The 24,206-nt window shown below is 44.6% G+C and overlaps 1 protein-coding gene across 1 annotated transcript in view; it reads right to left on the reverse strand.

Moving 5' to 3' along the window:
- Positions 1-24,206, reverse strand: part of KCNB1 (potassium voltage-gated channel subfamily B member 1) — a 194,172-nt gene that overhangs the window by 12,351 nt on the left and 157,615 nt on the right. The gene's annotated exons all lie outside the window — the stretch shown is intronic.

Genomic DNA, 24,206 nt, shown 5'->3' on the forward strand with positions numbered 1-24,206 from the left:
ATTAAGAAACCTTCTTAGGTTCCTCTACTTCCCAAGCAGATAATCTGCTCACAGTGAAGGGCAATAATACCTTGTTTTCTTTTGTTGATAAAGCACTTTCATATTTATGCTAAAAATCTTTTCTGAGTAGTTCAGTAATACATTAAAATAGATATTTATATGTAATGACCAGACTTCCTGTAATTGCTCTCAAATCTGGGTCCCCTTGATATTTTGATATTTCAGCAGATGTTGGGATTATGTACCATATCCATACTCGACATTTCAGCTACCAAGGGTGTGTTTTCTACATTCCATTTAAGATTAGTTCTTTCCTTGTTAATTTGGTTTATCCTCATCTATATCTCAAACATTATGATTGTTATACCCTTCCTAATCCGATTAATAGATCTGGTAAAGAAGCCTGTGGCCTTCGAAAGATTAGAAATCATGGTAAACTGCCAGGCACCTATTAATGATGAGCAAATCTGTCAATTTCTGTTTCCTCCAACCTTAATTTCAGTTCTTCACATTTCCACATCAGCTTGCTTTAACAACAGTAAACACAATTGCCCCTAAAATACACATTTTTGCACAGCAAATTTTCCTATACATTATGCATTTTTGTATGCTATTTGTCAGGGACTGGGCAGAGGAGGAATGGTGGAGACTGCCTCCCTATCCTGAGCCTTCTAGGGAGGAGGAAGATGAAGACAGTATAGATTTACAACTGTGGTTTGCAGGAGGTCATAGTTCAGAGGCAGATGAGGGGAAAAACTGGGAAATCATGGGACAGCCAGAACAACACCCAGATGACACGTTGTCATTCCAGACCCTCCATCTCCCAGAATCCGGAGAGCCTTAAAAGTAGGAGAGCAATGAGCTCAAAGACAGAGGGCACATAGAGGAGACGATGAGAATGATGAATGAGAAAGCGGGAGAGGTGTGGGGTTGAGATTCACTCGGGACAACGCCATTATCCAAGAGGCTGGGTTCTATTGCCTGTCTGTGTAAAGAATGAAATAAAAAAGGATGATAAGAAACTTTTCCTTGTCCTTTTACTTTTCTGGGCAACCAGCTGGGAGGAGCTGACAGCATCCTGACATTATCACCAATATATGCACTTTTAGACAGAGTTTACCCTAGTATATGTATTTTTTTTTCCTACACATGACTCAGAATCATAGAGTTGTAGAGCCATCAAGTCCAGCTCCCTGTGCTAGGGTGGAGAACTGCACTGTAAAAGTTGGATAAGTATGAATTTTGAAGGATGACTGTGTTTTGGTTCACATATTGCCTCAGAAAGTGTGAATTAGGTAGATTTGCCTTTAAATATGAACTCAATTGGATTTCTTCCCCATCCCTAGCTCTGTACACTTTCTGAATGCTTATCGTCTTCCGCGCTGAACGTAAACACAGCAGCGGTCACGATGCATCAGCCTCTGTGCACATCCACCTGCTTGGACAAAAATCAAAATAGAACAAGCTGAAATAGAGCCCTTGATCTTACAGTAGAAGCTGCCATTACCAGTCACAGTCACACACAAAAGCAAATGGTAGACCAAGGTGCTAAAATGTTGCACTTGTCAGTTCACATCACATATGGGCATAATAATACCTTGTCTGGAAGCATTGGTCCACCTGACCAATATAAGAATTATCCATGCATTGGTAATATTCTATTTGCAATATTAAGTTAGATGATGATGATGATGATGATTGATTTACCCATCCTTCATCCTAAGGTCCCAGGGTAGGTCCCAGCACATTAAAACACAGTATAATAAATAATTCAAAAGATCTTACAACCATAAAAATAAAGTGGTTCCTTAATAGCATATACCTCAAGTGTCAAAAGCCAGGTTAAAGACGTTCTCAGTATTCTCCACTTCCTGGACCCACCCAAGCAATCACCTTTGGCTAGATCCAAGAAGACAAGGTGGTCAGCAGCCAAGGGTGGTCAGATGCACTTCTTAAAGCAGGATGCCCACCTCCTTGGCCCACAATAATCTAAAGTAGCCTTTCTCAACTACTGGTCCTCAGATGTTGTTGGATTACAACTCCCATTACTCCTAGCTAGAAGGACCAGTGGTTCGGGATCATGGGAGTTGTAGTCCAGGGGTCAGCAAACTTTTTCAGAAGGGGTCGGTCCACTGTCGCTCAGACCTTGTGGAGGGCCGGACTATATTTTTTGGGGAAAAACTGAACAAATTTCTATGCCCCACAAATAACTCAGAGATGCATTTTAAATAAAAGCACACATTCTACTCATGTAAAAGCACCAGGCAGGCCCCATAAATAACCCAGAGATGCATTTTAAATAAAAGCACACATTCTACTCATGTAAAAAACATGCTGATTCCCAGACCATCCGCAGGCTGGATTTTGAAGGTGATTGGGCTGGATCTGGCCCCCGGGCCTTAGTTTGCCTACCCATGTTGTAGTCCATCAACATCTGGGTACCCACGTTTGAGAAAGGCTGATCTAAACTGATCCTGTACAGATGGAACAGACAGTGTTCAGGGGGCCTCTGCTGGCCTGGCTTGAACTCTGGTGCTCAGCGAAGAACAACGTAACTAATTCAAAAAGTAAAAAGTCCTGGAGCTGGCTACTCTTTCCTGTGGGCGCCATTTGCAAAGAGGAGCCAATGGTGCCAAAGGCATAAGTCATACCTGTTTTTTAAAAATTATCAGTCTTTTGTTTTCTTTATCTTTTTAGGTAAATTCATGAAGATACCAACAAAAGGTAAGTTCAGTGTTGTTCACAATACCGAGAGATGCTAGTAAAGTTGTAGATGGATGTTAATGAAGTTGTAGACAGGGTGCCGGCGTTTTGCACCTGTTTTGCCTTGGCAGTCCAAGTAATCAAGAGGCCGCTGTTCGCCCCCGATGGGACCCTTTCACTGGGGCTTGCAGGCAGCACACTCGCAAGGTAGTTTTCCGGGCTTCTTCAGTGGTCTAATCTCAAAGCCTTGATACGTATATTGATATTCAGTTTCATAGAGAATACTATTTCTTGGCTTAAGCTTAAGAGACTGATTTGCTTAGCTACCCCCATCAGTCCAGAAGGTAAATGTATTGGCGGTTGAACTTTACTTCAACACCAGTGATGGGCAGTGGTGGTTGGCAAAAATGCCAGCTCCCCCCCCCCCCAATTCTCAGTAAACAGTAGTGACATGGTTTTGGGAAGCCAAGTGAGCAACACTGCCCTGACTGGTGACAGGGCAGGATTCTCCACTGCACCCAAGGGCAGGAGGCTAGCTTAAGGAAGTATGGAACACACACATCTGTGCTCCAGCACTTCACTGTATCTGCTGCCTGAGGCAGCTGCCTAAGGGTAGGGCCGGCCTTGACAGGTTCAGAAGCACTGGCAATGGTGATTGACCCATATCCGTGCTTGTGTTGCCACACTATGCTCATTGGGTGTGTTATGTGATGCTCAGAACTTATTCCCGTTATGTTCTGACTGGTAGAAGAAGGCTGCCGTGATTCACCTGCTCAAATGCAGCCTGATATTGTCCACCTCAGATACTTCCCTGGGCCACTGCCAAAAGGTGTTGGCCCTTAATGATATTGCTGTCTTGGAACACAAGGCTCCGTATACACAGGCAGGATTCCAGGAACACAAAATGACAGCTGCTTCCAGGAGAGCTTTCCCCACCAGTGCAAATCTACAAGTCCCTGATTGAATTTTTGTGACTCCTAATGAATTATCAGTGCTAAGTAACTTCAGGACAAATCGGCGGTGTTTTTTTTTTTTTTTAAAGGACCAGGTGCATCAAACACACGCTTTCAGAATGATGACTATTGATTGCACGAAGCAAGAGAGATTTACAGTCTAACTGCACATGTGGTTTTACCATGCTTGAGCACAAATCTGCAGCAAACACCGAGTAGAAATGGCTGTGAAGTGTTCAATGTAAGATTATCTTTCAATGAGATAAGAGCAGCGATCCTACCATTAAGGTGCTGTTTAATGGCTCCTCTCAGGTAGCAGACTTTGGGGGAGGGTACTGTCGAAAGGCAGCAAATGGACTTTATGAAATCTGCCTCTACCAAATTCCAATTCAGATTTAGAGGTTCAAATGTATCAAGTGGAACTCAAATTGTCAGAATCCCCGGTTAAGAGGATCATTCTTGAAATTTTGCAAGTAGAACAGTTTCTGAAGTAAGGTAGGATGTCATCCCCTTTGCTGACCCACCCCACTTATTTTCCGGTGGACATGACTGAGTCCTTTCCAACCATCCCACTTCTTCTGGTCATCCATTTTGGGTACTATGTAAAAACACACCAAGAATAAATTAAAAACAGAACTTTCTACACCAAAGGCTTTTTGTAATAAAGAAGTAAATATACTGGCACTATGGGAAATAGCCCAATACAGTGGTACCTCTGGTTATGAATTTAATTTGTTCCGGAGGTCCGTTCTTAACCTGAAACCGTTCTTAACCACTTTAGCTAATGGGGCCTCCTGCTGCCACCGGGCCACCGGCTCTCATCCTGAGGTAAAGTTCTTAACCTGAGGTATTACTTCTGGGTTAGTGGAGTTTGTAACCCAAAGTGTTTGTAACCCGAGGTGTTTGTAACCCGAGGTACCACTGTAGTGTAAAAGCATAATGTTGCAGAAATATTAATGTGTAATATTTTTTTAATGGTGATTTGTGACATTTAATTGGGTATTTCTCCATATGTGTCTTTCCTCTTGTCTCTCTTACTTCAGGTGCATACACACACACACACACACTCAAAACAACAACAACACCACCACCACCACCACACACACACACACACACACACACACTTATTACACAAAATGGATCTCCCCCACCTTCTTCTCTGCCTGTTTGCCCCCTGTAAATCTGCTTCGGAGGGTTGGGACAGAGTTCAGGTTTGTGTGGGTTTGCATGTGGGTTTGCATGTGGAGAGAAAAAGTGAAGAAACTCCACTGTACAGCTAAAACTCCTTGTGCTAGCAGAACCATTTAGCTGGGTACCACCCTACCAACCCTGTCAGAGTTCAATCCAAGCAGAACCAAAGAGATGACAGAGTCTTGGAACCATTACAGAGAGGATCTGAAGGAAGTCACTCACTGCTACAAAGAAGGCTGTTCGTGTGCCATTTAGATTCTCTGCCACAGCTACCCAAATGGCTTGTACCTTCACTCGTAAAAGGCCACTCTAACCCACAAAGCTCAGGGCATTTGGATGCAAAGCACCAACATTGCCTCGAGGGTCTCTTGAGCTATTCTGGAAATGAGTGTGAAAATGATAAATCTGAAAAATGAAAGTGGAAGAGACTCATTTTAATACTAAGTGGATGTTCTGTCTAATGTGCATTTCGCTTTCATATTACAGAATTGGAAGAGATGCTACAGGCAATTTTGACTTTGTAAATAAAGTCCATCAGCACTGCTAACACAACATTTACATTAGCCTACAAACATAGCTATAATGAATAGTTTGTGGTGCGCTGATAACCTGAAAGGAAGCAGGAGCGCGGGGGGTGGGGGGTGGGGGGCAGGGAGCATTTGCCTTCTAGTTTACAAAAGCTTCCCTGGCAGGTTATCATTAGGTAGAGTGAGGCACCTGCCATAGGTGGCAGATGTCAGGGGACAGCAGTGGCAATGCTGAATTAGATTCAGCTCTCATTCTAGTTAGCTTCCATACATGCAGTGGGCAAGAGGCGCCATTTTGTGCTTTGCTGCAGGTGCATAGCTGTCAACTTTTCACTTTTCTTGCGAGGAATCCTATTTGGAATAAGGGAATTTCCCTTAAAAAAAGGGAAACGTTGACAGCTATGTGCAGGTGGCAACATGACTTGGGGCAGAGCTAAACCTGACCAGGAAATGTGCTGTTTCAAACACAATATTCATAAAACAAATATGGTGTCATGCAAGAGAATCAACACACAGAATAGACCCTCCCCTCCCACCCACTGATTCTTACCAGAGCCTCCCCCAGGTAATTCTAGATAATTCCCACCCACTCCCGCTATAGGTGCTGAAACTGGGCTTGGGAAATGGTTAAGCATGCCAGAGGCCATTTATTGATGGGCAACATCAAGGCCCTTGCTCTGCTTCTTTAAAATGACTTCCTATAGAGCACTGGTGGAGGGCGTCTGTCCTGCGGACCCTCCCCATTTTGTCAGGGATTACTGATGCTTGCAGAAAGCCTTGTGTGGTGTTTTGAAGTCTTGGCAATAAGCTGATTTTCTACCAGTTCTACCTTCTGCCCACTCACGCCCGTGAAGTTCCCATTGTCTTAAAATCCAGCCCTTGGGGTATTTTGCACGCTTCAAAACAAGATGAAATTTTGAAGAGGCAGTCAAAAGCTACTGAAAAATGGGAGGCGGATTTTGGAAATAACAAAAACAGAAGAAAAGAAAAGAAAAAGGAGCAAAGTAAAAACACCTGTTTTGGCTCAGCTCTATAAATCCTTGTGTGCCTGACTTCCAAATCTCCAGAGGAGATAAAGCAAGGTTTTAAAGGCCATGCACCATCCAGCAGCTGTGAAGACAACTCATGTCAAGTCGCTCTATGCTTTTATCATCTTTACAGCAAAATGTGATGCTTCCGAGGGCTTGCTAGACCCAGCAGCTCCTCCCCGCCCCACTTGCAAAACATTGAGTACAAAATGTTGTCTTTAGTGAATTTTGGATGGTTTAGTTCAATCAGCAATGTGCCATGAGAGCATGAAATCACCTAAAAGTAATTAAGGGAAAACTATTAGCTTGATTGCTTAAGATGCCTTCTTTTCCTGAATATGCAAGGAAATAATTGATACTTTTCTTTTTCCCCAAAAGAGAGAAGGGGTGGGAGGGAGAAGCATAGCTAACACAATTATGCATTTCCCCTCCTTAATAAAAAGGGAGTGGAGAACAGCAGCATGTATTTTTGCATCTAGCTGGGAAAAATACATTTGTTGATGTGATACTGACCTGCTAAATTTTTAGAAAATAGCAACCGTATGCTGATGATATGCATGATGCAACCCCCCCCTTCCCAATCAAAATTAGAAAAAAATAAACCTGCCTACAGATTGTTTTTCTTGAGAAACTTCAGCTGAAGCATCAAATATGCTTATAATATAGGAATACAGGAGATCATGTCTGTTTACAAATTGCCAATTGTGGATGCACAACGATTTGCATGCAGAAGGCCTCCCAGTTAAAAGGGTTTCAGGTAGCAGAGTTGGAGAAGGGAAAGATTTCTGTCTTAGATCCTGGAGATCTATTGCCAGTCAGAGCAAGAAGGACTGTAGGAGGCTGTCTTATATTCGGTCAGATGATTGGTCCACCTAGCCCAGTATTCTTTTCTCTGACTGGCTCCGACTGGTCTCTGGAGTCTCAGTTACAGGTCCTTCTTAGCACCTGTCAATCTAGGGATGGAAGGAGCTGTCAATTTCAGTTCTCGCAGTTTCTCATTTTTCCAATTCAAGTTCAAGTTCATAGGTTTGTTGTTCTAGCCAAAGGCCATGGCAAACTTGTAGCAATAGTATTAATAAAATAACCTGCAGCATATATCCATAAAATAAGCCAATATCCAGGATGAAAGAGAGGGGAAGATACCAGACCCCAAGCAGATCCTAACTCCTGTTCAAAGATATATTTCTAGACAAAATTATACAGACAACAAGATCTGTTGCAATCACACATAGGCACTCACTTTGAGAAAGACATTATGAGCACTAAATGCAATGCTTTGAAATCTTCTCGAGACAATACGGTTGGCAGGAGCTATGCAGACCAATGAGCAGGAGAAGGAGGAGGAACCAGGGCTATCAATTCATACCATAAAGGAAGTGTCTGAGAAAAAGAGACCAGGAATCTCCAAGGACACTAATCGTCCCACTTGAGGGCTGGTTTAAAATCTCAGAGAAAACCTTCTTATGCATTGAAAGTACACACGGAGGGCTACAGTGATTCATGCTGCTCCTACTGGCCACATCCAGGGGCGGACTTTGGTAACCTTTCATTATAGGGCACCCTGTGCGAGGCCAACATTTGGTACCCCCAAATGGATCTTCTCAATTAGGGAGCTTCTCAATTTTGCACCCCCTCGGCTTGGCACCCTGTGTGAGGGATAACCACTCACACTGCCGTAAATCTGGCGCTGGTACATTTGCCACTGGAATGGGCAGTTCATGTGCAACAGCCTTACCCACATGCAGGGGGAATCTGAATTGGCTGAGAATTCCCACCCTCCGCTCTTGTGCAGATGAGCCTTACCCTGTACCTCCAAGTATGCCTACAGGGCTGCTTCATACAAAAGATGTGGCTGTTGGGTGGGTGTAGTGCTGGATGATAGTTTTTCTCATGTCCTCGTTCTTCCAGTCTCAAATTCTGTTCTCCACAGTTTCACATCAGTTTGTGATTCTCCGCCCCAAAATTCAGCATGAACATTCACCAGCGTTTTTGCATTGAGTTTCTCCAAAGCAGATGGATTATTATTTTTTTGCAAAGCATTTTTTCCTAATAGAATGCATTTTTGTATGTTATTTTTGCTGACAGGTGGCATTTATATGCACACTTTACCCTAGGACATGCATTGTTGCACACATTGTGGCGAAAATTAGGAGAAGTGTGAATTCTGAAGGATGCCTGGTATTTGTTTTTGTTCAAGGATTGCTTCAGAAAGTGAGAATTAGGCAAGTTCGCCTTTATATGTGAACTGAATCAAATCTCAGCACAGCACCGAATGCATGCTTTCAGTATGCCAGGGGGTTTGTGCAATCTATCCTAGTGTAAAGCTTGGAAGGCTGTCAGGACTGAACCATACATAGCTGACAGTGGCGAACCTTGGAGTCAAAATTAAGGAACACAGCAGAGCCAAAAAGTCCTTCTTCCTCAGGCAAAGCCATAGTCCCAACAGCAAACCTTTAACAGCTCTTCCTGGTTGGGTGGGCGGGGCAAGCCCAGATCAAAAAAGCTTCCCTATCGGCAAGATGTCCCAAGCTGCAGTTCTGATATCTCACCACACGAGGCAACCACGCACATCTTTGTAGAGACCTGCCATAGCCTGAGAAATGTGGCTGTAGAAGAGCGATAGCTTTTCAGGGTTGCACTGTTTACAAACCTAACACAATGCTGGCAACTAACATCTGTTTTGCATGAAAGAGGAGCGCAGGGCAGGGGGAAAGATCGGCCGGATTTTGAAAATGCAGCACGGCCAATTAGTACAAGCAGTCCTCTATTGCCCAGCATTGTTGTATTTTAGGTGGAATTTATATGGTAGTGGAAGGCAGGTTTTGGCATGCTGAAAGATTTATTTGCTCTGGAATATTCATGAGCTGTATGGATGGATGAGCAGCTCTGCAAGATGGGTAGGCAAAGCAATGAAAATTGTCAGAGGCAGGGGGTGGAATGCTGAAATTATGGAAGTGGCAGCAGGTGGGGCAGATTCCACAATTCTTTACATGTCTTAGGGTGCAATCCTAATTCTCTCCCAACCTTCAGCAGCAGGGCTTTTGGAGCAGCAGAGCCCCCAGTGCATCCACAGCTCTGCTACTCACAGTGGACAAGGTGGGGGGGGGGGGCAGGACAATTGGTTGCAGTGCCATTCTGCAATGGCTTGGGTGCCATTGGTCCCCAAGTGGCTCAGCTAAACCCTCTCCCCATGCCCGCAGCATCCCAAGGCGGAGTTGCAGATGGAATCCACTCTGCAGTGCAGTGGGGCCTTTGATATAACTGTAGTCTTTCGCCTATAGAATGTCCCCATGTATAGGATGACCCCTATTTTTGGGGACTCCGATTTAAGAAAATGGGAGTGGGGGATGGCACAGAGTTGTTGAGCTTTGTTTTGCAGAGGATTGCCCAGGGTTGTTAAGCTGTTTTGGGGGGAGATTGCCGAAAATCGCTCACTCACACACATCACTAAATCTGCCTCCCTTCTGTCCCATCGCTGGCAAAGTTGTCGAGCTTTTTTTTGGAGGGGATTGCCCACAGGTTTTGAGCTTTTTTGGGAGGAGGGGGGGAATTCCCAGAGTTGTTGAGCTTTCTTAGGGGTGGAACTGCCAAAAATTGCTCACCTGACGATTGTACGCATCACCAAAGGCCCGCAGCCGCCAATCAGCGCCAATCACACTATTGCCACAGAGGCAGCCCTTCACACAGTCACCAATCGCCCACCCTGTCGCTGCAGAAAATCTCCTGCTCACAGCTGCAACCAATTGCCCAACCCCCCCTGCACTACCCATGCATAAGACGAGGGCAAATTCTAAAGCTAATTTTTAAAGAAAAAAATCCCAGTCTTATACATGGAAAAACACGGTATACGCACAGGAACCAGAGTGGCTGGTACGGTACAAAGGTGAGGCAGTACTGCCCTCATGACAGCAGCGCCACTGTTGTGTACCTGGATGGTGCAATGGCAGAGCAGGGTGGAGGAGAGAAAATGCACCCACTAGGGGCGTCATCTAAGGGGTGTCAGGGGACTGAGGGCCCCCAGAAATGTTCAAGGAGGGGGCCAAGCCCCCTCAACATGCCGTAACCATGTGCATGGAAGGCGTGCTGGCGATTTGCAACAGGCACATGGGGGGGGGGGAGTGTCTTTGCCCTGGCATGTCCCTTTGGTGATCGCCAAATGTCAGGGACTGGGCAGAGGAGGAGGAGTTGTGGACCCTTCCAGGGAGGAAGAAGAGGAAGACAGTACAGTGGTACCTCGGGTTAAGAACTTAATTCGTTCTGGAGGTCCGTTCTTAACCTGAAACTGTTCTTAACCTGAGGTATCACTTTAGCTAATGGGGCCTTCTGCTGCTGCCGCATGATTTCTTTTCTCATCCTGAGGTAAAGTTCTTAACCCGAGGTACTATTTCTAGGTTAGCGGAGTCTGCAACCTGAAGCGTCTGTAACCTGAAGTGTCGGTAGCCTGAGGTACCACTGTATAGACAGGGGTTTGCGGGAGATCACAGCTCAGAGGCAGATGAGGGGGAAAGTTGGGAAATAATGGGAGAGGAGGAGCAGGCAGAGTGGGAGCAGCAGCTGGGTGACACGTTGTAGCTAGAAAGCATTCCAGACCCACCATCTCCCAGAACCCGGCAAGCCTTAAAAGTACGTGAGCAAAGAGCTCAAAGACAGAGGGCACTTAGCTGCACCCGTAAAGGAGATGACGACGACAAATGAGGAAGTGGGAGAGAAGGGGATTGATTCAGGACAATGCCATTGTCCAAGAGACTGGGTTCTATAGCCTCTTTTTGTAAAGTCTGAAATAAAAAAGGATGGTAAGAAACTTCTCGTCTTTATCCTTTCCTGGGCAACCAGCCGGGAGCCGCTGACAGCACCCTGACACTGTGTCTTAAAGGAACACACGAAAGCAACTCAACACCTCTGGCATCCACTGATGGTATCTTTCTTGGATTTCCGAGGTGGCACTATGCCAACAAGAAGAGTCGTAGGTAACACTGGTTAGGTAACTAGCAGTAACCCAACTGGCCGTGAATTCCAATTGTCACTTCTTATAGCAATGAAATCAACAGGCCCCTCTGCTCCCGCACAGCAGCAAATGAACAGCATTATCAAGGCTAAGAGGTTTGGCAGTTGAGAGATGGAAAGGTAATGCCAACGCTTCTGCTTCCCCACACCAAGGGACAATCTAAATTCCTGCATCAATCAGTTAGGACAGCTCTGCAGTGCTTAGAATTAAAGGGGAGAAGTAATGGCACACATTCACCTTTTGATTCAATCGTATGGTCTGAGTCAGCATTTTTCACCGCTTCAAAGGCTGCTGGTGCCTTAGCTCTCGCACTGATGAGGCCCATCCAGCAATTTAGTTTGGCAGAAATTCACTCACTCTCCACTGATCCATTAAAAAAATAGTAATAATTGCAAGCAGGAACCTGGTGCAGTTTGGGATGCTCCTGTTCCAGCCAGTCTGCCATGTCTTTCCCTTGGTACTCCATTCCATTCTCTTTGCATCTGGACTTCCCCTCCCTCCCCCAAACAGCTGGAATTCCCTGACCACTGAGCATGCTCTGTCCGGATTAGGCTGCTTGACTCCCTCCTCCCTGCTTTGTGTTTCCCTGATAACTATTTTTTGTACCTTAGGTTCCCTGAGCCTATTGATATACCTCCCTCCTGTTCTGTTGCTAGTATTGATTAGGCTATGTAATTTATTTATTTTCCACCTTTCTCTACCTGCTTGCAAACTGTCTCACCAGAATGGTGCATGCTCTAGTTATCTCTCGCTTGGACTACTGCAATGCGCTCTATGTGGGGCTACCTTTGAAGGTGACCTGGAAACTACAACTAATCCAGAATGCGGCAGCTAGACTGGTGACTGGGAGCGGCCTCTGAGACCATATAACACTGGTCTTGAAAGACCTACACTGGCCCCCAGTACGTTTCCGAGAACAATTCAAAGTTTTGGTGCTGACCTTTAAAGCCCTAAATGGCCTCGGTCCAGTATACCTGAAGGAGTGTCTCCACCTCCATCGTTCTGCCCGGACACTGAGGTCCAGCGCCGAGGGCCTTCTGGTGGTTCCCTCGCTATGAGGAGCCAAGTTACAGGGAACCAGGCAGAGGGCTTTCTCGGTAGTGGCACCTTCCCTGTGGAACACCCTCCCACTAGGTGTCAAAGAGAATAATAACTACCAAACTTTTAGAATATATCTGAAGGCAGCCCTGTTTAGGGAAGCTTTTAATGTTTAATAGGTCATTGTATTTTAGTGTTTTGTTGGAAGCCGCCCAGAGTGGCTGGGGAAACCCAGCCAGATGGGCAGGGTAAAAATAAATAATAATAATAATATATAATAATAATATAATAATAATTCTTCCCCAGTGCGCGACCCAAGATTCCTCGTTGCATAAATTAAAACAGATACAGATACACAACCAAAAACAGCTACATAAGTAACCCTATTCAAATTGATAACATTTAAAAGCACTTGTGAGATCTTGCTGTGCGAAGAACTCCAGAGCATGTGGGGTTTGCACGTGTGGAAATGAGCCGAACTGAAACTTCTGTTCACAGCGGTATATAAATATTCACGTTTTCAGTCTGGCGTCTTTGGCCTTTGATATATTTTCCTGCCTCTTGGTGAATTTTCATGCACGGTAATTCTCAGGTGCCTTAGCATCTCTGAATTGGGGCCTCTGCTCTTGCGGATTGGCAATTCATTAGCAGAGCTACCCTCATGCTGCATTCTGGGTTTGTATAGAAGATCAAGAATATCTGTCAGGCATATATATTGGCTGATTTCTGCAACTCCTTATCAACCCAGAAAGCCTTGAAGCACATTTTTACTGCCAGATTCTCCTGTTTCCCAGCTGAATGGAGATAGCAGTGCAATAATAAGAGAGAGAGAGAGAGAAATAGTGAGATGGATAAGCTGCTTTGCTTTGTAAAACAAGTGGCTTTCTCCACATCACAACTGCCAGTGCAGCTTACTGGCTATTTGGAATCATACATAGCCCTAAAAAAAATAAAAATAAAAATGTATCTCATACTGCATGTCAATGAATCCGAAGTTGGGGAACCTGGAGCCTAGTTAGGAAGTATAATGACAATACAGTGGTACCTCAGGTTAAGTACTTAATTCATTCTGGAGGTCCGTTCTTAACTTGAAACTGTTCTTAACCTGAAGCACCACTTTAGCTAATGGGGCCTCCTGCTGCCGCCGCGCCACTGGAGCACAATTTCTGTTCTCATCCTGAAGCAAAGTACTTAACCCGAGGTAATATTTCTGGGTTAGCGCAGCCTGTAACCTGAAGCGTATGTAACCTGAGGTACCACTGTACCTAAAGCAGAGGTGGGCAAACTGTGTCTAGGCTGTTCATTTTTGCAAAAACAACAACAACAAGAAAACCTCAGTATATACACAACCCCAAAAGACGCCAGATTTGCATAACATTTGCATATGCTAATTTAGAGACATAGATGCAAGCTGAGAAACAATTACTATTGTTGCTACTGGCCATCCATGTTGGCTATGCTCTGTCTCCACAGCTGGAGGTAGTGACGCTTCAGAATACCAGTTGCTGGAAACCACAGGAGGTTTTTGTGCTCAGATCCTGCTTCCAGTTTTCCCACAGGAATCTTGATGGCCACTGTGAGAACAGGATGCTGGACTAGATCACCTATTGGCCTGATCCAGCAGGCTCTTCTTATCTCCTTATGTTATGTCCTTTTGTAAAAGGTAAAGGTAAAGGGACCCCTGACCATTAGGTCCAGTCGTGGCCGACTCTGGGTTGCAGCACTCATCTCGCTTTATTGGCCGAGGGAGCCGGCGTACAGCTTCTGGGTCATGTGGCCAGCATGACTTAAGCCACTTCTGGTGAACCAGAGCAGTGCACGGAAATGCCGTTTACCTTCCCACCAGAGTGGTACCTATTTATCTACTTGCATTTTGACGTGCTTTCAAACTGCTAGGTTGGCAGGAGCTGCTACAGAGCAACGGGAGCTCACCCCGTCGCAGGGATTTGAACCACCGACCTTCTGATCAGCAAGCCCAAAGCTCTGTGGTTTAACCCACAGCGCTACCTGCATCCCCAATGTCCTTTTGTACTATAGTTTAAATGGACTGCAATACCTTTCACCACAGTAGGGGAGACAGTGACCAGGTGGAGCTGCCTGTCTGCTCAACCTGCTGCCCAGGTGCTGTTGATGGGCAACTGCAAAGCCTTGTTCTCCTTGCTGATGGTTCTTTATCTTTAAAGTGGACTTAGACCAGACATGTTGTTTAGACCAGACAGTACTTCAAACAGAGGACATCTTCAAATAAAGGGCCACCTATTGTCTCTATAAAGTTCACCACATGGCCAACTGTGCAATGGGGTCGAGGGAGTGTGTGTGTGTGTGTGTGTGTGTGTGTGTGGCAGAAAGGGAAGGAGTGAGAAGAGTGGTGGTCTCATCCACCATTGGGATGCTGCCTTGGAAATAGATGATTCCTGAGGGAATGTTGCTCTCAATGGAAAGGAGTTTCCTACTCCCACTGCAAATATAAAGTAGGAATTCCATGAAAGAAAAGGAAAGCATTGTCCAATGAAGTCTCTGCTCAATTATTTCCTCACTCTTTGACTTCCCCAGTGCTAATCTGCCACAAATTCAAGCCTCATTATCACCTCCTTTGCTGGCCAAAGCAAGGAAAGTCCACCTTAGGCTCCCAGCTGAAGATATCTTTGCTCCTGCTCTGAAAAAGGTCTTGGAGCTGCACTCTGCTGCAGTCCTCTTACACTACACAACTGCCCATGTGAAGTTAACATAAATTTATCACGAGAGAAGGGCAGCCCAATATGCCGCCCCAAAGTGTGGTACGCATTGCAAACAAGGAAAGCCACCACGAAAATGCGAAATATCACAAGGAGAGCATTATGTTTAGACCTGGCCTGAGTGTGTCCACATTTGGCCCATTGCGTGATGCAGCTACCATACAGAAAACTGGACAGTTTTGCATGACGCTAGAAAGCCACATCTGGGCACATATATGCCTGATGTACAACCAAGCCAATTTGGCATATGGCAGCCATGGGAAGGATGTGCACATTCAGGTGGACCCAGGGCATGATTCACCTGGAGTCTTTGCTATTCAATCTTTGCTTGTAACAATGAAATCAGCTTTGCTTTTACATCTTGAGTCCATGGCAGTCCTGATTGAAAGAGCCAGTCTGGAAGGATAAGAATGAAAGCATTCCATCCACTTCAGCAGTTGGAACAAGCTTGTACAAGGTCATGCAAAAGCCACTCATGTGAGTTCAGCCACTGGATTATGCACTGTGTGCAGTCAGATTGAATTGTTTCTAATTAACATTGTCAGATGCTTCAGAACTGCTCTTCAGTTCACACAAACCCTTCACTCGGCTTTCCTTTCCAGCAAAGTCTGCGGCTGGTTTATATCCCCTCTATAGGGGATCTGTTGGTCAACATCTGGATACACTGAGATCCACAGATAAAGACCAAAAGTAAAGATCAAAAGTCTCCAGTTAGACAGGCATGCCTGTGCTTGCTTAAACCAAAAAGGTAAATTTGCATATTTACAGCTAAGTCCGTAAAGATAATAGGATATTTAACTACACAGCAAAGTTCATTTTTTCCCCTGCATGGGAAGAGAAAGCAGCAATTAACAAAACAAACTGGCAGATATACTGTACTGCCACCACAAAAACTGGATGTTAAGTGACAATTCTTCAGCACCCAAACATCTCCACTAACTGCTAAAGAGCATTCTATTGTTGGAGCAGAAAATGCCCAAGGGGTCCTTCTATGGCAGCCACTGATGCATTGGCAGAAAAAAGGACAAGAAAAGGGGACTTAGATTTGCATAGGCTAATTTATATGTATAGATGCAGTTTCAGAAATAATTACTGCTGTTTAAATAGTCTGTAGAACAGATATCACCAAGCTCAAAGTGACTTTGAATTAACCTTGAAGAAAAGGTTTTTTACTATGGCGTTGCAATTCCTGAGTTAGCTTGGATATAGAACAATAATAATATAGAGATAGGATGTCCACATATGCTTTACACAACATTTGCATGTGATAATTTATAAGTATAGACACACATTTAGATAAAACAATGTGCACAGAAAGAAATAGACATCATCATTGTGGGGAAGGCAGGGGGTAGACGACCTGTAGGCCTGCTCAGTCTTATGCACAGGTGCTAACATTTGATGGAGAGCATCATGGCCCCTGTTCTGCCTTGTTATGGGTCTAGATCAGGGGTCAGCAACCTTTTTCAGCTGCGGGCCAGTCCACTGGCCCTCAGACCATGTGGTGGGCCAGACTATATTTTGAAAAATAATAATAAATGAACAAATTCCTATGCCCCACAAATAACCCAGAGATGCGTTTTAAATAAAAGCACACATTCTACTCATGTAAAAACACACTAATTCCTGGACCATCCATTGGCCGGATTGAGAGGGCGATTGGGCCGCATCCAGCCCCCAGGCCTTAGGTTGCCTACCCCTGTTCTAGATCTTAAAACCAGACTTGAACAACACAACCCTTCAAATAGAGGAACCTCCAGACACAGGACTGTCTTCTGCAAAGTAAGGCACAGAGTCACCCTTCCTGACTTGTGTGCCAGCTGGACAAACTTGGGGACAGTTATAGAAAACAATGCATTTTCCAAACAGCCGTGGTTCTCCCCCAATTAACTGGTAACTCAGATGACACCTAGCCCTTCAGTTGTTGTTAGACTACAGTTTCCACCCTCCGTGCCTACTGGCTATGCTGGCTGGGATTGATGGGAGTTGTAGTCCAACAACATCTGGAGGGAAACAGGTTTCACATCCCACGTTAAAAGGGAATAATGCTGACTTGCCTTATAAAGAAGGTTTGGCATCTTCTGCAAAAGCAGAATTCGAAAGTAAAATCTTCCTTGATCAAGATGCACTTCCGAAAGGAAGAATCTTCTTTTGAAGCTATGGAGTGGATTCAAAGTTGCAGCTGCAAAGTGAAAAATCTTCCTTTGCAGTTCAAGCTGGAGTTGCAAAGGGGCATGTTCCCACAGCTCCCTTTGCAGCTGTGGATTGAAGTTACAATCGCCTGCTGTCCCTGGTGACTGACAGGTGGGCAACCCTGAAGTCAAAGTGGCCTGAAGAGGATTGGCCACTTCTGGATCTGGGCTTCTAACTGAATCCATTTCCCCATGCCTGAGAGAGATCTCCTGCTATCATAGAATCATAGCATTGTAGAGTTGGGAGTCTGATACATGCTTCCAGTTTATGGTTTCTGTATTCGCTGGGCACTGTAGGTGAAGCTCCATGACCCTCACTTTGTACATTACAGCAGAGATGGAAGAAAACAGAAGCATGACTCACTGTCTGGGTTTAACCTCACATTAATCTGGCAGGAAGGTAAATATGAGCATGTACAGAGTGTATTTTCCTAATTACTACATAACTGCAGCCATTCTCTAATAATCTGTTTCCCAGGCACATTTGAGAGCACAGGGAGAGCCTTCTACTTCATTAGAAAAACTGCTTTTACTCTCGCAAGATTGAGTGTATTGCCCTTGCCTGTACTTGAGGGACGATTCCAACAGATTCCACACGAAAAACGCTTATGTCCCTGTGGAGATGGCAGTACCGAATCGGTGGCGCATGCCCTTCTGGCTTGCACTCTTTATAAAGACTTGAGGAATGAGATTATCATCCCTCTTTTATTGTCCATTCTGGGTTGCCCAACCACTGCCACAGTGCCCTTTCTCTTGGCAGATCAAGATGAGCAGGTGACAGCAAAGGTTGCAAGATTTTTAGCTGGGGCAATCAGAATAAGATCCACTATTTGACTATTGATTCAAAACCCTAGAATGTATTTTATATAATTGACTTTTTATTTCTATTCTTTGTATATCAAATTGTTGTTTTATTGCTATGGCCGATGGCTGATGCAAATAAAGATTCATTCATCCATTCATTTAAAACCCCCACAGCTACCTTCCTTTCAATAGCTTCAGTTTGTTAGATTCAAAAAGTCTTGGGAACCTCATGGAGGGAATATTGCACCTCTGAAATAGATCTAATCTGTCAGATCTGTTTGAACAAAGCATCCAATTTTGCAAACTGATCCACCTTCCTTTAACTTGTACCTTGCCTTTTTTATGATTCAAAAATTCTCACTTGTATTCTGCACAATTATTTCTGTTTGAACTATAAACCCATTAGTTTTGACCCTACCTTCAGTTGAGAGGGGGGAAAAAACCACTGGCATTTGTTGCTGCTTTTTGCACATTGGAAAGCTGTTATCTTGTCTGCAGTTAATTCATCACAGATTGTTTATTATAGGTCTTTTCTTTAAAACCCTTGTAATCTTTATTGCATTTTCCAGTACCTTTTCCCAGTTTGTGTCCCCACACCCACTGTCCTATGAAGCATGGTTCTGAATTCTAAAACCATTACTCAAATGGATGTTTAATGCTGGATTGAACAGGTTATATTTTGTGGTTTGGATAAAATATTTCTGTTGACATCATTCCAGAATGAGCCCTGAAGATTCCAGTTACAGAGCAACCTTTGAATATTTACTTAGAAGCAAAGATGGATGTGGGCAACTCAGTCAATTTTGGTCCCTCATTTTCCCCATCTTATGTTCCACATTTCCACATCATTTTGAATAATAATAATAATAATAATAATAATAATAATAATAATAATGTCCTCTCCTAATATACCCATTATTGCAAAGCAATCCCCCTCAATAGCACATTCTCTATGTTATTTTTTGCTAGCATATTTATGAATACTTAGGATATGTTTGTAGACATTACTTGGCTGGAGAACTGCATTGCAAAAATCAGAAATTTGCAGCTTTTGGAGGATGGCTGTATTTCAGTTCACACATTGTTTTGGAGCGTGCAAATTATGTGTGCTTGCTTTTGTATGCACAGGATTGCAGCTTCAGGCATGTCAGGACAGGAGAAAGTATCACCTGTTTTGCCTATGCTTAGCTGTGATTCCGCCAGTTAGGCACCTCCTGCTGATTTTAGCACGGGAGTTAAGCATATCTTCAAGCCTTTACCCTTGAAATCAATTGGAGGAATTATTACATCTTAGCTAGATCATGTTGTTCTGTAACATATAAAAGATTTGCACTCATTCAGGTACAGGGCTGGGATGCAACATGGACTCAAGTTGTGTTGTAGGGGTTGGGGTAGCAGGCAGCTGAATCCATTGCAGAGAGGGGACTTTTCATGGAGAGAGGAAATGATCTCCTTCTCAGTTCAAGGGAACACTGTACTGAGCTTGGTAAAAGGGGTGTATTCTGCTGAGCAGCGAAACCTAATACAGAAGTGGCCAACATGATCTGGCAACAGATCCATGTCCAGATGTGACAGGGGCTTGGCCCCGATCCTGTGTTTTAGCTGCTCTGATATGATTGCCTCTGACATCAGTAGTCCCCCTAGCAGACTGACAGAGGAGGAGAGCCACATCTCTCCATCCTTTGTCCACAAGCCTGTTTGTTTTCCTTGCTGGCTTCAGAGGGAGAAGCTTGTAGCCAGCATCAATACATAGTGGGATGGTGGACGACTGATGGAGTGACTTTCCCCCATGCTGGCTATGGAGTAGGGGCCTTGGAGACAGCCCAGGAAAACAGAAGGATGGTGGAGGAGGGGCAGAGTGATCCATCCCAAGGCTGCCAGGCTACAGATTCACCTGCATGGAATTCCTTGCCACCTAAAGGCACTGGGTGTTTAGTTAAAGGAAAGACTGCTTCAACGTTCTCTACCTGGGGCTGCCCTTGAGGATTGTTTGGGAATCGCAAGTGGTTCAGAAGGCAGCTGTTAACTGAAACAAATGGAACCTACTTTGCTTCCTTGTGCTTTGTTTCTCCCACAATTCAAAGGGCTGGTTTTAACCTTTAAAACCCTTAGTAGATTAGCAGCAGGTCAGAGTTATTCACCTTTATTTTATTTGCCTTGATGAAATTACACGCTTGCCCAGCTTCTTTCCCAGGATCATTCACAATTCTATTGCTATCAATTCTTTGCATGCACATTGTATCAATTCAGTTATAATTAACAAACGAAATGCCCTTGTTTGATCAAATTCAGTACCCAAATGACAAAGAAATGGCTGAAATAGGGCCTGTCCTGAGGATCAGCAAAGCGGCTTGGAATCTTCACTTTTTAAAACCCAGCACAGGACAGCAGTAAGTGAAAATCAATATTAACTTGGGCCAGTTGAAAATGTCAAGCAGACAGTCTCATGCAAGGGCCCGGTTACCCAATTGGATTTCAGTCGTCATCATCATCCATTTTCTTGCAAATGCAGAAGCAGAATCCAACAAGCTTCCGTTCATCTTGTAAGAAAATAGCGCTGTCTGTCATGATTTCTTCACAACAAATCCCTGCTGCCTCTAGCAGTGATCACTCCTTTTTTTGCTCTAGGTACTTACAAATTAATTGTTTTAAATAAATGCTTTAATTTCCACCCCCCAAAAGTGAAATGAACTACAGTGGTGCCCCGCAAGACGAATGCCTCGCAAGACGAAAAACTCGCTAGACGAAAGGGTTTTCCGTTTTTTGAGTCGTTCCGCAAGACGAATTTCCCTATGGGCTTGCTTCGCAAGACGAAACGTCTTGCGAGTTCTTGCGAGTTTGTTTCCTTTTTCTTAAAGCCGCTAAGCTGCTAAGCCGTTAATAGCCGCTAAGCCGCTAAGCCGTTAATAGCCGCTAAGCCGCTAATAGCCGCTAATAGGGTTGCTTCGCAAGACGAAAAAACCGCAAGACGAAGAGACTCGCGGAACGGATTAATTTCGTCTTGCGAGGCACCACTGTAACTCATTTGTCTCTTGTTCTTCCTTCCTTCCTTCCTTCCTTCCTTCCTTCCTTCCTTCCTTCCTTCCTTTAAAGGAGAAGGTTCAGGTCATGATCCAATAACTGAACTTGAACTACATACACATGAGAATCATAATTTGAGAGGTCACTTTCCTTGACAGCTGCTTGTCCTGCTGACATACCCCATCACCTCCCTACTGACACCCAACTTTTGAAATTCCCTTAAGAGCAGGGGTAGGCAACCTAAGGCCCATGGGCCACATGCGGCCCAATCACCTTCTCAATCAGGCCTGCGGATGGTCCGGAAATCAGCTTGTTTTTACATGAGTAGAATGTGTCCTTTTATTTAAAATGCATCTCTGGTTTATTTGTGGGGCATAGGAATTCGTTCATCCCCCCCCCCAATACAGTCTGGCCCACCACATGGTCTGAGGGACGGTGGACCGGCCCATGGCTGAAAAAGGTTGCTGACCCCTGCTTAAGAGGCAGTTTAATGGTTAGGCTGCTGGTCAGGAGACCTGTTTCATACATGAAGTTCATTGGCTGACCTTGGGCCAGTCCCCCAAGGTCTTGCAGGGTTGTTGTGAAGGTAGAAGGTGGGTGGGCCTTATATATCTCCTTAGGGGCAGGCTATGACCCCCCCCCCCAAGCAAATGTAAATTGAAACTTGTGTTTATCTCTTGCTATAGCCACAGAATGGCTGCTAGAGGCGTGTCTTCCTACTTTCTACCCATCAGTAGTTCTCCTGACTCCCGGCTCTTCCTCCTCCTCTGAGCAAGTTAACAGACAGCAGATTCCTCAGTTGTGGGAGCCTGGAAGTGGCGCATAGGCACCAGAGGAGGATACAAAAAACTGTATTAAAAAAAAACATGGCAGGGTTGAGCACACAATCCACTGTCAGCCATAGGCCCCTACTGGTGGTGCTCTTGTCTATTTTATCTTGTCTCCTGCTTCTCCTTGCTTCTTTTTGAACCACCCTAAATTATTCCCACTGCCTTGCAGCTTCCTTCTTCATGGCTTAAACTCCCACTTCTGCCTCTTTGTTTCAAGGGCATAAAACCAAAGATCTGTGTTCAGGAGTGGATAGTGTGGTGCTGCTGCGGACTTGTCCTCCCAAGCGTTGTTGCCGCCTGCTTGGACAGTGGAAGGGCAGGGAGACAGCCCTGCTTTTAACAGCTCCATCCATGTAAATTAATCAGCCAAAAGCAGATCGAATTGGATAGTGTATTTTATCTGGATTCTTACTGATTATTTTCAGTAATTGTTTCCTATGGGACACTGCCATCAAAGGGGGGGAAATATTCCCACTTGTCTTTGGCATTTCCAGAATGTTTCTGTAGTTCTTTATTATCCCTGGAGTAATACACCCTTTGAACATGATCCTGCAGCAATTCTGATTGTTGTTGTTGTTTAGTCGTTTAGTCGTGTCCGACTCTTTGTGAGCCCATGGACCAGAGCACGCCAGGCACTCCTGTCTTCCACTGCCTCCCGCAGTTTGGTCAAACTCATGCTGGTAGCTTCGAGAACACTGCCCAACCATCTCGTCCTCTGTCGTCCCCTTCTCCTTGTGCCCTCAATCTTTCCCAACATCAGGGTCTTTTCCAGGGAGTCTTCTCTTCTCATGAGGTGGCCAAAGTATTGGAGCCTCAGCTTCACGATCTGTCCTTCCAGTGACACTAAGGGCTGATTTCCTTCAGAATGGAGAGGTTTGATCTTCTTGCAGTCCATGGGACTCTCAAGAGTCTCCTCCAGCACCATAATTCAAAAGCATCAATTCTTCAGCGATCAGCCTTCTTTATGGTCCAGCTCTCACTTCCGTACATCACTACTGGAAAAACCATAGTTTTAACTATATGGATCTCTGCTGGCAAGGTGCTGTCTCTGCTTTTTAAGATGCTGTCTAGGTTTGTCATCGCTTTTCTCCCAAGAAGCAGGCGTCTTTTAATTTTGTGACTGCTGTCACCATCTGCAGTGATCATGGAGCCCAAGAAAGTAAAATCTCTCACTGCAATTCTGATAGCCACATTTAATGGGAAAAAAAATGTGTTCTTTCTTCCAAAGATTTCCCCATACATTGATGGGAGATATTCATTTCCTGTTTACTGAGTTAATCATACATTGTAAATGATGCATTATTACTCTAATTTAAATGCAATATAGCTCAGCATAGTGGTAAAATGACCCGTGTGCCTGCTCAGTTCGCAGGCAACGCTAAGCCAAACAATGGGTTTGTGCAAGGATGCAGGATCTGGGAGGGGAAATCATGCTCGCTTTCTTCCTCCTCTGGTCCTGCTGTGCTGCTGTGATCTAAGTCATAATTTGGTTTATCTCCACCAGATAAACCATGAGTAATAAGCCATAGGGCAAACCTTGGTCTGTCTGGATCAGACAAATCACGAGCCTAGGCTTAGTCAACATGCTAAACCAAACCATGGTTTAGCTCACAGCAATGTAGCATCAGCAGGTCTAGAGGTCTAGCTGCAAAGGTCTAGCTGTAATCTCCTCTACAGGGTTCTGCACACTTGCACTTTCATGCTAAGCCATGGTTTGGTTTAGTATTACTTGCAGACCACGTCAACAACTGCTTTTTGTTGATAGGCAACTTCATGCCTCCTGCTCTCCTTTGTTATGTTTCTGTATCTTTACACCAGTCTTTCAAATCAAGGGGGCCTTCAAACGGAGGACTGTCCAGTGTAAAGTAAGGTGAATGGTCACCCTACATCTGGGTCATGTGGGTCACTAGACTTCCTTCACTAATTTGTTCCGCTTGTTCCAAAATCACTCTCGACAAGCTGTTGCGAGCATCTAATCATTAAAACATCTGATTTGAACAACAGTTCTCATCAGGAGCCTGCGTGTAACAAGCCAGCCAAATTTCTACAGAAAGCCATACAGAATGCGTATTCAAAAGCCTTGTGCGATCCCAAAGTGGTCCCCTACTGTAACGTTTCATTTTGCTCTATTGCCTATTGATGCAAAGAGTGGCAATTATCAATGAAAGATGTGAGATAA

This window comes from Podarcis muralis, chromosome 5 (genome assembly GCF_964188315.1).
Source record: "Podarcis muralis chromosome 5, rPodMur119.hap1.1, whole genome shotgun sequence".
NCBI lineage: Eukaryota > Metazoa > Chordata > Lepidosauria > Squamata > Lacertidae > Podarcis > Podarcis muralis.